Source organism: Aythya ferina (assembly GCF_964211825.1).
Source record: "Aythya ferina genome assembly, chromosome: 10".
NCBI lineage: Eukaryota > Metazoa > Chordata > Aves > Anseriformes > Anatidae > Aythya > Aythya ferina.
In genome coordinates, this window is record NC_140306.1 from 976,202 (window position 1) to 991,456 (window position 15,255).

Genomic DNA, 15,255 nt, shown 5'->3' on the forward strand with positions numbered 1-15,255 from the left:
AGTAAAAATGAAAACAAGTTTGCGGAAATGGCTCTGAATTAGAGCTCACTGACAAAGAAAAGGATAATTACTTGCTCCCTGCATGCCACACTGGGTTTTTCTACTTCCTTTCTTTCTACAAAGTTGATAGTGAAAGAAACTTGTACCTTTTTTTTTTTTTTTTTTTTTTTCTCTCCCCAACTTATACAAGAAACACTCAAAAAAGTAAAATAGTAAATGGAGTAGAACAGGAAAATAAGACGAGATTATTTGTAGCCTCATAAGAAGCCTAGCAAAGCAAAGTAATAGGTAGGGAAACATCATGAGTGGGAGAGATGAAGGCACAGTAAATATCCACAACTTCTCAGTGGTTCGGCAGCTATTTCCATTAGTTTCTGTGTTATTAGTCCCAGCCCTTCTGTATTTTCTCGCTCACTCTCTCCCCCTCTCTCTCCAGTGTAGTATGAACAAAAGCAATTGTTATTGCCTTTTTCTGAGGGAGTCAAACTCTCTGCAAAGAGTAAACAATTTTTCCATCAGTGGTGCTCACTGTTTGATGTACAATACCAGTAAATAGTGATTCTGGTAATCTGACATATTGTTTCCTGGGGTTGTGCTTTCATATTCCACTGGTTTCTAATATTATGCTCAGGAGTAACACTGTGTCCTCCTGCCTGCATCGCTGCCTGCTACAACCAGTTTTGCTTATTGCAATAATGCTTAACACATCTTAGGTGTATGTGGGTCTCAGTCTGCTTAGTAGCAGGAGTTATAATAACCCCGCTAACTATGTCCCGTGGAAGTAATAGACCTGGAGCAGACACGTGTTGAGAGCAGTTGGGTTATTGCTCGCGTGGCTCTGGCGGCGCGGTGGGCATTCTGCAGACAAGTTGCTAAACAAGGCTGCTGACTTTTAAACAGCTTGCAATCAAAATCCAACACTGCTCCAGCTTTTCATGACTTTGTAAATATTGCTGAATATAAAACATAGATACAGGAAGAAAAGCGAGGTGGGAAGGTTCCTGTGTGCTGCAGTAATGTCAGGACAACACCAGCAGCTCCGTGGTCTCGTTTCCCCAGCTATTTGCTCACCGCATCCCTCCTGTGACTGAGGTGCTCGCTGGAGTCCGGGGTTATGGACAGGCACAGTGTGGGTCAAGATTAAAGTATTTCCTTTGTGTTGTGAACTGTTAAATGCCCTTTTCTATTCATTTTGATTAGCATACTTCAGCCTGTTGATGGCCGTGTTGCTTGGTATCAGAAACAGCCTCGTTCAGACAGCAAGTGCTAACACTGGGTGCCGTGGGTAATGTTATAACTCAGCGACATTCCTTCTGCTCCCTTTTCTCAATGCTGAGCAGGAGCTGCTGCTGGAGGTGCCCTCCTCTGGAGCAGTGTGAACACAAGGTCTCACCTGCATCATGTAATTAAAAACCGCCCGGCACTCCTCACACCGTGTTAGAGATGTTAATTGGGGTGTGCTGGCCAAGGTCCAGCTGGCTGCTGGAGCTTCCCCTGCTGCCTGGCTCTGCCTCTCCTCTCCGAAGTGCCACAAAGCTTGGAGAGCAGCTTTGGCAGGTAATGGAGCTGCTCCTGTCCCCCTCTGCAGCAGCGGCCTCCCAGAGCTGGGTAAGCAAACCACTTCTTACACTACTTTCCTGGGAAAACATTGTTGGGTTTTCCTGTATTGCCTACCTCGCTCTGGTGTTAGTATGAACTGCATGGGATCCTGAGATCAAAGGACTTGATGAAGTGCAAGGCATTGTCCTGAAATGGCAGATACAGCACGGAGTGTGGGGTCCTGTGCTGGAAACCTCGTGGGTCAGCCTCTTGGCAGGAGTGAATGGCACAACTCAGTCCTTCCACTTGCTACGTGGAGGTCTTTGGAGAGATTTTTTTAATGTCCATCTCTTTCTTTCTGAACCTTTAGACTGCACCCAAGTGAGCTTTCTAAGCTTGTCTCTAAAAGCTCGAGGAACAAACATTTATTTGTGTCAGAAATGTTGAAGTTAAATATATGGCATGCCTCTACAAGGTGGAGCATTAAGAAAAACACCAGGTATTGCTGTGTTTGCCATCTGTCTGTATTTGTCCTTTCCGTGGCAAGCCTCATACACGGCACCTGTGGTAGCTTGATCTGGTGGTCAAATCTGCTTGCAATATATTAAAATATACATTGCAAAGCCTTTGTTTTTATTAATATTTTTCTTGTGTATCACTTTATGCCTGCATTTGTTATGTTCAGTTGGAGGTTAATTACAGCTAACATCTACATAACAAAAGCTCTGAAACCTGTACACATTTTCTAAGCCTGATTGTTATATTTTAAATACATATTTTGGTGTTGTAGTGTTTCCATCCATACAAATATCTTCTACTTTTCCTCCAAGTGTTCAAACAGATTGGAAGTGACAGCGAAATGCCTCCCTGCTCCCACCTCTCAAAACCTGTGTGCGTGGCTCTGGGTGCTGCCAGGGCACCCAGGCTTAAAATTTGCAAGTATGGTAAAAGACTCTACTTCATCTGTGCAGGGCATTCGTTCCCAAAGCAATTCTGTTATGAGTTTTAAAATTATTGTGTTGCTTTGAAGATCTTCTAGCGGGTTTTGTTTTAATAAATTTTAATTAATTCTACGTTCTTTTAGGTGTATCCTCAGGAGCTAATCTTTCTTCGCTTTGTGCAAAATGAAATGAGGTGTTTACAACAATATGCAGCGTGAGCAGTAACTGAGGGTTGTGTCGTGATTGCTAAAAGATCTTGCTATGCTTAGACCCAAACAGCTGTTTTTTGTTTTGTTTTGAGTGTTGTTTTCTTTTTTTGTTTGTTTGTTTGTTTTGAGTGCCAGCCTCTGCCTGGCGTTAGTCCCACGGCTGGGTAAATCCGCCAGTGGGCTTTGTCTGCTCAGACAGCAGAAAGTCTTGTGTGCACCCGTCTGGTTGGGAAGGATGTTTCATGTGCTGGAGAATGTCCTGGTAGGAATTGGTCCAGTTCACAGCATTTCCTGTGGGGCCCCTTCCTCTTGGAACGAAATCTGAAGTGGTTGAAAAAGGGCAAAGGGGGGAGGGCAGAGGTGGGAATGCCTATAAATGAATTTCAAGCTCAAAATCCTGTGGTAAGCGATTTGCTAAAGTAGTGTCAGTATGAAGCATGGGGAGGTGGAAGAATTTCAAATGTTTTGTACAGGAGATAGTCTGACTTATAAAGACGGTCACAATCTGATTTTAAAAAAAGATAGATCATTTGTGGTTGGTGTTGAATATTAGCAGCATTTAATATACCTAGCACTCATAGATACGGAGGGAAGAATGTTAATAGAAAATATACTTTATCCATGCCTCACTGCTTTTCTGTGTTGCAGTCCCAGGCTCCTCTTTGAACCCTGAGCTACCCTTTGGATGAGTTTTTATCATGATCTAGGCCAGCGCTGGGCATTCTGCAAGGAAATAGCATTTTATCACCTTTTTTCTGACTTTATTTTAGGCAGTGCACAAACAAACTTTGCAGCCGTGTGATGCCTTTTGCTTTCGATCATGCTTCCCAGATGAAGGAGGTCTTGGCTGCGAAGCGGGCCATTTGTCCAGCACCGCTGCATTGATCCCTGCCCCGCAGTTACGCGTGAGGAATTTCTTTGCTTTTGAGAATCGACTGAACTGAACTGGGCCACATTTGTGAATCCCCTTCTGCTGGAGAGCAAGTGCTTGAAGTGCTTTTTGTCTTCACTTCTGCTGATTCATAAGTAAAGGTCATCATTATTTAAGGTCTCTTGATGCTTATGAAGCTCCTGGGAGAGCCTGCTGGGTGTCAGCCGGGAGCAGGCAGTGCTCAGAAATCCGGGTTGTTCCCTGGGTTTGTAGGATGGGGAGTGCGTGAACCCACCACGAGGGAGCACCCTGCCACTGCGCCTGCCATGGGGTGCCCTGGCCAGCCTTTTGCTTGGATCAATGAGTCCCAAACGTGAGCAAAGACTCGTGTTTTAGCTCAAACATTTAGACCAGGTCAACTTGCTCTGCTTTTCCTATACTTCTGAATTGTTGTGGAGCTGTGTTGGTTGGATACCTGGTGGTTTCTGGTGGAACAAGTGGTATTCCTGGGTTTTTCTCATATTCATTTCAAAGTGAGAGGTGAAAACAAAATGAGAGAGCTCATTTTCACAGTATCTTTTGCTTTTGAGGTCATCCAGAGTGCCAGCATTGCTCCCTGCCCAGCAGAGGTCAGCTGTATGGCTCAACACGCCTCATCTCCCAAGTCCCCTAACGAGCCCTGCCGTGTGCGGGCATTGGGCAGGTGCTGCTCAGCTCCCAGGTGGGCATCAAACCATAAGCAGTGTCAAAGATTGGCCTTATTAAAATATGGGTTCTTCTGTAAATCGTCTGGTAATAAGAGTGGAAACTTTCAGCCAGTAAGTAGCTGAATTCCTGCAGAACCTGGAGCTGGCGAGCGGTTCTGTGCCGGCTCTCCCAGACTGTGCCTTCCCATCAGCTCCTCCCTTGCAAAGATGCCAAGCGGTAAGTAGCTTCAATTTTTATTTCATTTCTGAAGTGCGCTTTCCAGATTGTATTGGAAAATAACAAATTTGCCCCTTCCTTTCATTACCAGATAAGCAGCCTGAGTAACTCAGCTGGGTCTCGTTTGTAGTAATGAAACCTCCCATTTTTCTTCTGTTTTTTCTTCCTATTTCAATATTGTTGTCTTTGTTTTTTGAGGCAGTAACTTTTATGGAACAACAAACAGAACCACAGTGACACATTAAAATGTGTGAACACTCTGATCTGTGAAGCAGAAACAAGCTGTTCTTATCTTTTAGCATACAAACAAACGTTTCAGGCAATTGGTCACTAACCTGAGTTTTAGCTTTACTCTAAGCTTTGTGAGAACATGTAGAATTCATTCATCTGATCAAAATGGTTATAATGACTCTCTCTGTGCTTTGTTAGAATTGGTACAATAGACCTAGCTGGATTCAGACAGAGAAAAGCAAGAGATTTTTTTTCTTTGAAGGCATGTACGTGGTAGTGAAATCTCAGTATTTCAGACCAGTAAATAATGGCAAAGAAATCAATGATAGCAGAAAAAGCAAGTATTGTCATCTCTCTTGTGAAGCCAAACAAATAACCTGTGTGTCACCCCATTCAGTTCCCAAATAAGCAATATCCCTCCATTTATAATCAGCCTTTAAAAATCATTTCCAGCTAATTTCATGCTACAACCCTCTTGTGAACTACTTGTGAGTGAGGCCCAGGAATGGTTAGCGGCTCTGCCTTTCCTGCCAGTGACATGGAAGCAGAAGACTTGCGTGGAGACACAGACGGCTGCGTGCAGCCACCCCTGGGGACATGCACATCTGCAGCTCTTCTCTGTGCCTCAAGTGGAGGGAGAAGCCCGTGGAAAAGTCTTCGGGCAGCACTGGTACAATTTGTGTGAACAGGAGTGTGCAGAGCCTGCACAGGCAAGCCTGAATTTCTGCAGAAGATGGAGCATACACCAGAGGTGTTAGATGGGTTTATCCCAAAGGTGTAAAGATCCTCTCCTTAATTACAGAGCAGTCAAGGCAGGAGCAGTGAAGACGTGCTTCTGCCCTTGGAAGGTGTTTCACGGGAGGACAGCTCCTGTGGAAGAGCTCTTCCATGTGGCAGGCTGAGCCAGATGGCTTAGCAGCACGGGAGATTCGTCACTGGGATGAAATACCAAGCCCAACCTATGGATTTCTCTGTTTTCTAAGCACGGCTATATGCTGTTCTGGAACACATGCATGTGGCCCAACTTCAAGTTACTGGGTTAAACAGAGACCAGTGATGTTCTGCAGCTGGTGCTGCACAAATGGCCAGGAAGTTGTATCGACCGTGTGATGATCTACCCTGGGAAATCTGGCACATATTATTTTTCAAGGTAAATACTGGTCTCTCTCCATGTTTTGGATCCAGCCTGGATAACATGCCTTCGAGAGACTCAGCACTGAGGGAGAAAGCCTAAAACCACTACCTGGTGAAGATTGCCATAACAGTAGTGTTACAACTGTTTTGACAGTGATTGCAGGGAGATGATGATATTTGAGAATATGAGTCAAATTTCCCAACACTGTGAATATATCTTTCCATGAAATTTTATCTGGCTTGATAATGGGTGATTATTTTCTTAGCAGGTATCTTTGCTTCAGGAAGAAATTGGTTTTGTAAAACACATCTACTGAATATATCTCATTCCCAAGGCATAGCAGTAAGAGTGCTTTGAAGCAGAGGTAGAAAATAACTCCGTGAGCAGACCTGGACATGCACTTAGAGAGGTCTGAGGAAACAAAAAGCCAGCTCAGATGTACTGCTAGATGAATCCATTTTCATCTCATGTAATTATTTGGTGTAATTGTATTAAACAGATTTGGAAAAATATCCTGCTGGCCCTGTAGAAAGTGGCTGCTAGGAGGTGGATTTGTGACTTTGGTGGATTTGTGCCATGCTGGTACATGGTGTGGGGCTCCTGCTGGGCTCCCCTAGTAACCCTGTGCAGTTACCTCAGGTTCTTGTGCAGCCCACCAAACCATGCCTGGTCGTTTTCTTTTGTCATCAGCTTGGAGGAAAGTGTTTAGCATTTTAATATCTCATTAAATTCTTAAACCCTAACAAAATTAATGCTAGCGAACACTGCAAGTAATGAAACTGCCAGAAGAGACGTGCAGTTATTTAAAAAAGCAGCAGTAATAGATTAGATTTAGTTGTCCTTCCATAAAATAAAAAGCAATGAATCACAGCAACAGAAGGCAGCGAAGGAGCGGGTACGAGGCCCCGTGTCCGGCCCCGTGTCCTGTCCTGCATCCCTCGTGCTGCATGGCTCTTGCCATGGCGACTGGGAGGTGTCTGGTCCCTGTGGGCAGGTCACTTTATTTCAACAGCAAACGAAAAGAAAATATTAACAGCATGGAAACCACTTAAGTACTTCAGGTAATTACTAAATATTCTAGTGCTTTCAAATAAGTTAAATGAAATGTGTGTTTAATATGTACCAAAAGAAAAGCAGGTGCCAGGCATTGCACAAGCTATGAATAAAACATTTTTGTTACAGTACCAGGTAATTTAGTTAGCATAGGTAGCAAGTGCTTGAGACCGAGAAAACATTTTGGTTCTTCACAGAACCCAAAGCAGGGGAAAGGAGGGGCTGCTGGGGCTGTGATGTCCCACGGGCTAGGGTAGGGACTGCCTTTGGTTTTGGAGCCCACACAGCCTTTCTGCCAACTTACAGGTTTTGTAAGCAGACCTGCAGCCCCTGGATGCCCGCCAGGCACACAGGACATGACCCCAGCACTCAGCACATCAGCACTCAGCTGCAGTGGGTCGGTGCTGCAGAGCCCCGGGGGCTGCGGCGTGAGAAATGGACAGGAGCGGGAGACGAGCCTGTGGTTTTCCAACAACCTCTTTCAAAGCGGTTCAAGTGTTTTAATATTATTATAAATATTTAAATGTGCTAAATGAAAGAGTGCGTGGGTGTTGGTTCGTTGAGCAGTTTCGGAAGGGAAATAATGAGACAAATGACCTCTACAAAGTAAAGCAGCAGCCCCAGAGGCTTCACAGCGCAGGGTTCAGCCTTTGATGGTTGCCGCTAACCGAAGGAGCGAGCGCTGGGGTCGGGGCTGATCCTCAGGAACACAGAGCCCTTGGATTTCTGAAAGCATGTTTGATTGTTTCAAAGGCAGCCCTTGAAACAGAAAGAAGCTCCCTCCACCCTCTCCCCTACCTATGCGTGTGTTTTTCATGCTCGGTGCTGGAGGTGCTGCCAGCTGCAGGTGGGGAGCGAGGGCAGCGCCTCGCCTGGGAGCGGTGCTGGAGCAAGGCACGATGGTGGGACAGGTCCTGGGGTTTTTGGGGGGTTTGGGCACAGATACTGTTAGCTGCTGCTAAGGGTGCCTGGCCTTTTCTCTCTTTGCACGTCTGGCTGGATATGTAAGTGCTCTGTCCAGTAACAGCGACAAGGAGCAGCTCTGCTGTAGCCCCACCATTATCCTCTGATCCCGTTACACTCGGGGTGCCACTTGTGCCATTTCTAGATGGCCTCTGTGTCCTCAGACGCAACTCAGCAGCAGTGTGTCATAACTTTATTGTATGTTAGGCCAAGGAAGGGTAGTGTATCTTGCTATGGAGTATCTTTATAAGCCTTAGTGGCTGCTCTGTGTCCCCCTGTTGTTTTATTTCATTTCAGCAGCGATATGCACAGGGTGGGCATAAGGAGGAGGCAGTTGTATGGATAATCTTTCAACAGGAAATATTTCTTAACTAATAATTTGATTCCTCCTGGAGTTGTAAAGCAGTAACAAAAATTAAGACAAAACTCCGATTAATTTAGGCATAAATAGCGATGCCCTGGGTGCAGGGCTGCGTGCAGCATCCACCGGCGCTCCGTGGCTTCCCTGTCCTGTGCTGGGCAGGCTGCTGGCAGCCAGGCATGAAACGGAGCTGTTTGGCACCCAGTGTTGACACTGCAACCTGTTCCTTTTTCTTTAAGTGTACTTAAAGTAATTTTACGACTTCCCCTTTTCCTAACTTGCTGCAGAGTGCATCTCCTCTGTTGCTCATTTAAAGCAGTCTTCCCAACCACAAATTTCTAGATTTGTATGTAAATGCACTATAGATCAATTAAAAGATTAAATCCAACTTAAATGTGGGAATATAGAAGGAATATGCTCAGTAAAATGTAATTCTCATATGCCGATCATTGTTTACAGTGATCAGAAATCAATTAGATTTTTTTTAATTCCCCAATAATAACTTTTTACATTGTGTGTTTTTTATTATTATTTTTTTGTCTGTAATTTGTAGCTATAAAACATTTGTATATTGCAGAAGATGAGCTCTGTGCAGAAGATATCCTGTGATCAAAGAGGCAGACATATGAGCTGTGCTGGCAATAGAGCCCAGTGTGACCCAGCGCCGCGTGGTGACAAGCAGCTGGTGGCCCTGCAGGACTGGCTGTCCCCATGCCTGCCCAGTCCCCTGCCTGCTGGGGGTGTCCAGAGCTGTGGCCTGGAGCTGCTGGGGGACTTGGGCTTTATCTCTGTGCCAGGTGATCCCAACTGGGTGCTGGGCCAGCGCTGGTCGGTAAGCTTGTGCCGTTCTGGTGGATGCGATGTGTTTAATACACATTTACAAGTAAGTAACACGAGGGTGTTCAGCAGAAGTGGTCGTCAAAGTTAATATAGTAACTGCACAGCGCGCTGCTGGAGGGTGACCCACTGCGTCTCTCGCCATAAAACAATCTTGACTTCATGTCTTAACATAATTATCCTAAACAATATGCTCTGAGCCTGTGGACTTCACAGCTATTAGGATGCTTGGCTGTAGCCCATACGCTGCCTTTGCTTTTCAGGGCTGTTTTTGGTTTGTCCTGTATTGAAATAACATTGGAAATGATAATAAAAAAAAATCAATATCTCATCACAGTGTAATTGCGTGAGCTACCCTTCCTTCTGATGAGCAGTCCTATGGGCAAGATAAACCTTTCATTAACCTTGAATTTTACATGTGCTGCGCGTTTCAGAATTTAACTTCAGCTGAGACACACATGCAACCTCATCTTGTCTCCTTTGTAAGTGCCAGGGAGATGTAACAGCTCAGCACAAGGGGTCAGCTCGTCAGCCTGCGACAACAGCATTTGAAAAAAGCCTTCCCAGGTTGACTCCTGCCATGGAAGCCCGCATATTTTAAAAGTAATATAGGCATAAATGTCCACCATATTAGAAAATAAAATGTTGTCTCTCTGGGTAATTAGGAGACCTTTAAAAAAAAAAGTGCATAAACCTACTTCCCAGGATGGTAAAGAGCCGGCCTCAAGGAACAAGTGAGGGGCATCTGTGGATGGAGCTCACGCTTGTCTTGTCGTGTAGGAAATCAATGGTCAAAAGACAGATAGCATGTAAATTAAAAATAAGCAGCAGCAAAGAAAAGGCTGTTAAGGCAACGTTCTCTAGGAGGACAGAGAAGAAAAAAGGAACTCATTTGGCCACTACTTAATTTAGATGTGCTTAGGGACTCCTCTTGTATACGTTTAGGTTTTCTTTGACTGTTTGCTGTGTAATTTTTTAAAGGTTCTTGCCAAGTTGCCATAGCAACTTCTGGATTGCAAACAGCACATTCACTGCCCGCACGATATAAACTCCTTCCTGAAGTATGCTAGGATTGTTTTATTCTGTGTTTTTTACAGGTTGAGACCCTTTGCTAGCTCTGACTGCCCACCCAGTGGGGCTGCCAGGCAGCCCATGACCTCCTGTGCAGAAGCTCCCTGCCGCTTGAGGATGCGTGGCCCTGGGAGGGGGAGCAGGATGGGCTTTGTGCCGTGCACCTGAGCCAGATGAAGCAGGACAGTCAGAGTGCCTTTGCAAAAGAAAATGTGGTCACTGAAATAACATTTAATGGACATTTGGGGGAATCAGAGGCTTATGTAGACTTCTTGCTGCTCCTTGCTGCAGGGAGCAGAGGTGGCAGTGGATGCCTGCACACCACAGCCAATTCTCAGCTGCTTTGAGTGATGTTTCTAGGCCTGAACAAAAGCAGTATGCCTGCAGCACTTGTGATTGAAACCGTGACATCTTCAGAAATTGCATTTCCAGGGGTATTCCTGAGAGGAGCAGGGGGCAGGAGGCCAGCGGCCAGTCCTGCCGGCACGCAGCCTGAGGGCAGCCAGCTGAGACCTTCTTTTCCTTCTGCAATACCTGCCTGTCAGATCTGAAGTGCCCCTTTGCCGGTCATGGTCATGAGGAGTCGTGTGGCAAGGCTGACCTCATCCCCTGAACTTCAGAGGAAAGCAAGGAAACTGATTACTAATGCATGGCAGTGGGACAGCTTCAGAAGAATGGCTTTGTCTCCTGCAAGAAACCACCAGGGCTGCAGGAAGGACCCCGGCTGATGTTGCTGGAGCTTTGGTAAGGCTCTGGATTGTTAAATCATCGCATAATGTCCGAATTCTTATCTGATAGCAGCTGCAGAAACAACCCCACAAAGTCCCCCAACCCACAGCTGTTTCGATGTTAGGCTACGAGTGCAAGACGTGGTCTGTCTAATGCAGTGTCCAGCTCTGCTGCCCACTGAAATGACTAGCAATGTTCCCGTTTGCTTCAAAGGTATAGAGTGAGGCTTTTTGATCCCCACTTTGGGAGTTTTATTTCAATTTTCAGAAAGCAGAGTCCACTTCAGCTATTTCTTCTAATGCAAAGAAAATTGATGAATCTTTGTTTTGAATTTATTTTTGTACTTTAAAGGGAATTTTTAGTAATTTAGTTTCAAAATGTGCTGTTTGATTTGAATAATTTGTTTGTGGTGGTCTTTAAAAATAGTTTTTTTTTTCCTTTATTTTCTTTCAAATCACCACACGCATATGTTGTACTGGTGTGCAAGAAACACAAAACACTGTTTTTCATGAGTTGTTTTGGAATTTAATAAAAACACATGCATCAAGCAAGTAAATACAGATGGTGGTTCATTGGCTTTACTTTTATTCCATATCAATCAAACCCACCAAAGTATCTTGGGTATTAGGAACACAGCATGCTCAACTGTAAGAGCGCATTTGCAATTATAGCACGGCTATTGATCACAACTCTGTAATCTGTATCTCAGAAGATACTAAGATTTCAGTCTGGAGCTCGATCCATTTTCTGAAGGTTGGCGGCTCTGTGTGGTGATGTGTTCCACTTCAAGTGGCTCTGGATGTGAACCCAAACATGGCAGGGTTCCTGCAGGCCCTGTAAAAACTCTTGCTAGGCCCTATGCAGCTCGCCTTGCAGCACAGGTTTTGGTACCTCTGGTGGGAGTTGAGTGCTCCTGCTGCAGAGAGTTTTCTCCTGTGCTTTCCCTGCAGCCAGGGCTGGGCCTTCCAGCCCCATAGTGCTTCCCAGGGAAGATCTTTGGGGGCTGGTGCCTGCTGGGGTGGCTCATTGGCCCTTCCTGAGCTGCTCATTCTGGATGCCTATATGTACCCAGAGCTCTTAACGAATCATTAAATTACTTCTAATAAACATCTTACAAAGCATATGCCTTGTCTTTATCGTTCTGCTGGTGGGTTCCTTTGTATTGGGAGCTGCAGGAATGCACTTCAGTCTGCGAAGCTGCTAAGAGAGTTGTGTAGCAGAGCAGCAAGTGAGGAACACTGCAGCACCATGTGTGCACAGATTTATTCCTGATTGTCTTGGTCTTGGAAAACATTTGTCTGCCTGAGAAGTGGTTAAAGGTACTGGTGGTGATGGTTGTATTTCCTCATAAACTGGGAAGCTGGGGGCATGCAAGCCGGCCAGGTCTGAAATCTGGTGAGTGCCACGTGAGGATGTGGCAATGGCACTGGTAGGTTTTTCACTGTTTTTTTTTTTTTCAATGTTTCCCACAAAACATAATGGCACCAGCTATTTTCCCTGTCAGTTTGCCTTACTGCCCATTTCACATCAGCTTTTCCGACTTTTGGGTGCGTATGGGAGGTGATCGTGGCCCTGTCCTGCCGGCAGCGGGTGGCTCTGTGCCAGGGCTGGGACCTTGGCCTCCATCTGCTGTGCCCAGGGGGCTGCAGCCAGGGCCTGAGGGCTGAATGTCCTCTGAGCTCTGGCTCTTGTCAGGGCCTCGAGTGCAGCCGAAATTGACCTAAAGGCCTCAATAAGGAGAAGTTATAAAAGCTGAACACAGCCTAACTGCCTCCTGGTGCCCTCCGCTCCTTTCCCCATTAACAGGCGGCAGCATCGCAGGGCCATCGCTTTGCCCCACTTCTCAGGCGGTTTGATTGAGAGCTCATTGGTATTCCCAGTGCAGGTGCTGGGAAAACTTTCATTTATCATGAGTTGTGCTGCTAATGAAATATCCATTTCCCAAATCAACTGCTCAAATTTCCTGCCACTTGAATGACTTGATGTAGCATTGGAAGTATTGCTTTCGAGTGCTAACAGCCACTGAGCGCTAATGCACCGAGGAAAGGCTCCGAGTCCCTAAAAGCTGAGGTTTTTTACCAAAGCAAAGTATACACTGGCCAAAAAGTGTTTTTTTCTAATACAGTTTTGTTGTTACCATTGGAAGCTCTGCATTTCCCTCTGTGTGGGTATGCCTTGCTCCATTCCAAATGTATGCTAAAAGCAGTGCACAGAAGGGAGCCGGGCAGCCCATGCCCTGCTCGTGGTGTCAGGCCTGTGGTGATGCTGCCCAGTCCATGCTCCCCTGCCCGACTCATTCCTTAGAGAAGAAAGAGCTCTAAATAAGGAAAGCACACTTTCAGTTCATGCTACTGATGAAGGGGGTTCTTTCCAGCATGTCACTTGAATTTGTCCAGCCCTGAGCTGCATATTCCTGCCATTTCCCTTATGCTGTCATTAATTGTCTTTTCTCTGCTTGTTTGTTTTCTCGTTTCCTCTCTATTTGCTGCCTTCTCTGTTGCCAAAGCCAAAGCCTCTTAGCTAGCAATAAGTAACATTTAACCACTCAAACAGCTGTGGGCTCACTTCACTGACCCCACAAAGCTACTCCATTGGCAGTGTGCTCACAAAACTGTAGGAAATAACATGTCATCAATGTAAGTTATTGCTAAAATGTTATATTCTCAGGATTTGGTTTAAAATATGAGGTTTTCAGCCAACACTTATCCTTTACAACAGCAGCTTCCTTGTATGCTCGGTGGTCTGTGCCTGGTTTAGACAGTGTTTACTGAGTCCTCTGTCCCCGTGGGACAGGGCCAGCCAGGCACTGGTGGCTGGGAGCTGAGTCTGGTCTGGGGAAGCCTCAGCAACAGGAATTAAGGAAGGTGTTTGTAAGAGAACTACTGGTTTGTGGTGAGGATGCAAGCAGAATGCAAAGCCTAGCAAAGCAGGCTGAGCAAGCTGTGGAAAACAAAAATTGTCTGAGATGCATTGGCTTTGAAGGCATGGGGGGAAATAAAATAAATACTTGTTAAGATGGCTTTTAGGTGATGGAAGAGGGCAGCAAGGACAGAAAGTTTTACCTTAAAGACATGTGTAAGAGAGAAAAGGGGAGGACCACCATGCAATATGTTTCCTTCATGGTTTTTAGTATTGCGAATATTTCTAAGAATATTAAAAAATTGTAGAAATTATGATGTTAAGAAGGAATGCTTTAAAGACATTTTTTCTATGAGGTTATATTCTGAATTCTTGCTCTAAAAATAAATAATTTATTATTTGTGATTTATGCTGATAATTTAAATTTCATTTTTCTTGAGTATGCGGCTGCAGTAGATTATCATGTTTGCAGTGCCAAAGGCTGTGTTATGTCTCTTGCAGAAGACAAAACCCTGGCCTCTGTGTTTTGTGATTCAAGTTTCAAATTACATTATTCACCTCTGCCTCTGTTGTTCCACACCATATTCAGGATACGTGCTAGTAATGCATCTTGTATGCCAAGAAGATGTTTCAGTCTTTTATCTTTATGAATGACCACATTATTTGTTTGGAATATGCCAAATGCCAACTAGTCCCCCTGCAAGCAGAAAGCAAAACCTCACAGCAAACAATGTGACACTAATCTGTTGTTTGTGCTAAAATACAGAAAGGAAATGACTGCTTGGCTGTCACGAAGCTCATAAAGGAAAGAAAGAAAAATGCCACCAAAAAAGAATAAGCTCCAAAAGAAAGTTCCATTATCAGTTTGTTTCATGCCTTGTAGCTTCAGTTGCAAACAATCCCTTTCATAAATACACCCTCAAGATAAATGGCAATACGATTCTGGTGGTATCAGTGAGATAAAACTACAAGACTCTTACATTTGGGGGAGGGAGTAGCTACCAAGACTACTGCTTTATTTTGTTACATCTCATCACCATCTTGGGGGAGAAAATGAATATGTATCATCTGTTATCTTGTCATTTTTGAGCCAAACATCTTAAAATACATTTTCTCTGAAATAACCTTAGGGATTTCAAGACCAGAATAAATTATTAGAGCAATTTGAGCTTGGAGGCCCTGTGTTTGCTTTAAACTTGGCTAAAGCTATTCCTAGTGTATGAGAGTTGCCTTCTCGCTTAGTAACCAAAGAAGGAGAAGAAAAAAAAAAAAAAACAACAAAACCATGCTGAACTTAGGTGCTTCTGTCAGGAGTAGGTGCCCGCTGAAAATTAAAGGGCACTCACTGATGAGAGCATTTCATGACACTCTCTGGGGTCTTGAGCTGCAGATTGGATATCTGTGGACGACAGATCAGATGTCAAATACCTTTTATAAACTGGCCTGCAACACTAATCTGCGTAATAACTTGTGATGGAATTTGTTAACGCTTACTTGGGTTATATTTTCCTTAGGCTGTGTAATATTACAAG

The 15,255-nt window shown here is 44.8% G+C and overlaps 1 protein-coding gene across 5 annotated transcripts in view; it reads left to right on the top strand.

Annotated features, from left to right (window-relative positions):
- The window catches only part of LOC311442141 (uncharacterized protein), a 105,408-nt gene extending 96,776 nt beyond the window's left edge, over positions 1–8,632 (top strand). For all 5 annotated transcript variants that reach the window (XR_014696469.1, XR_014696470.1, XR_014696471.1 and 2 more), the window contains one exon: positions 3,460–8,632. The gene's annotated coding sequence lies outside the window, so the exon portion shown is untranslated. The remainder of the gene's footprint in view (positions 1–3,459) is intronic.
- Positions 8,633–15,255: the final 6,623 nt, after the last annotated feature.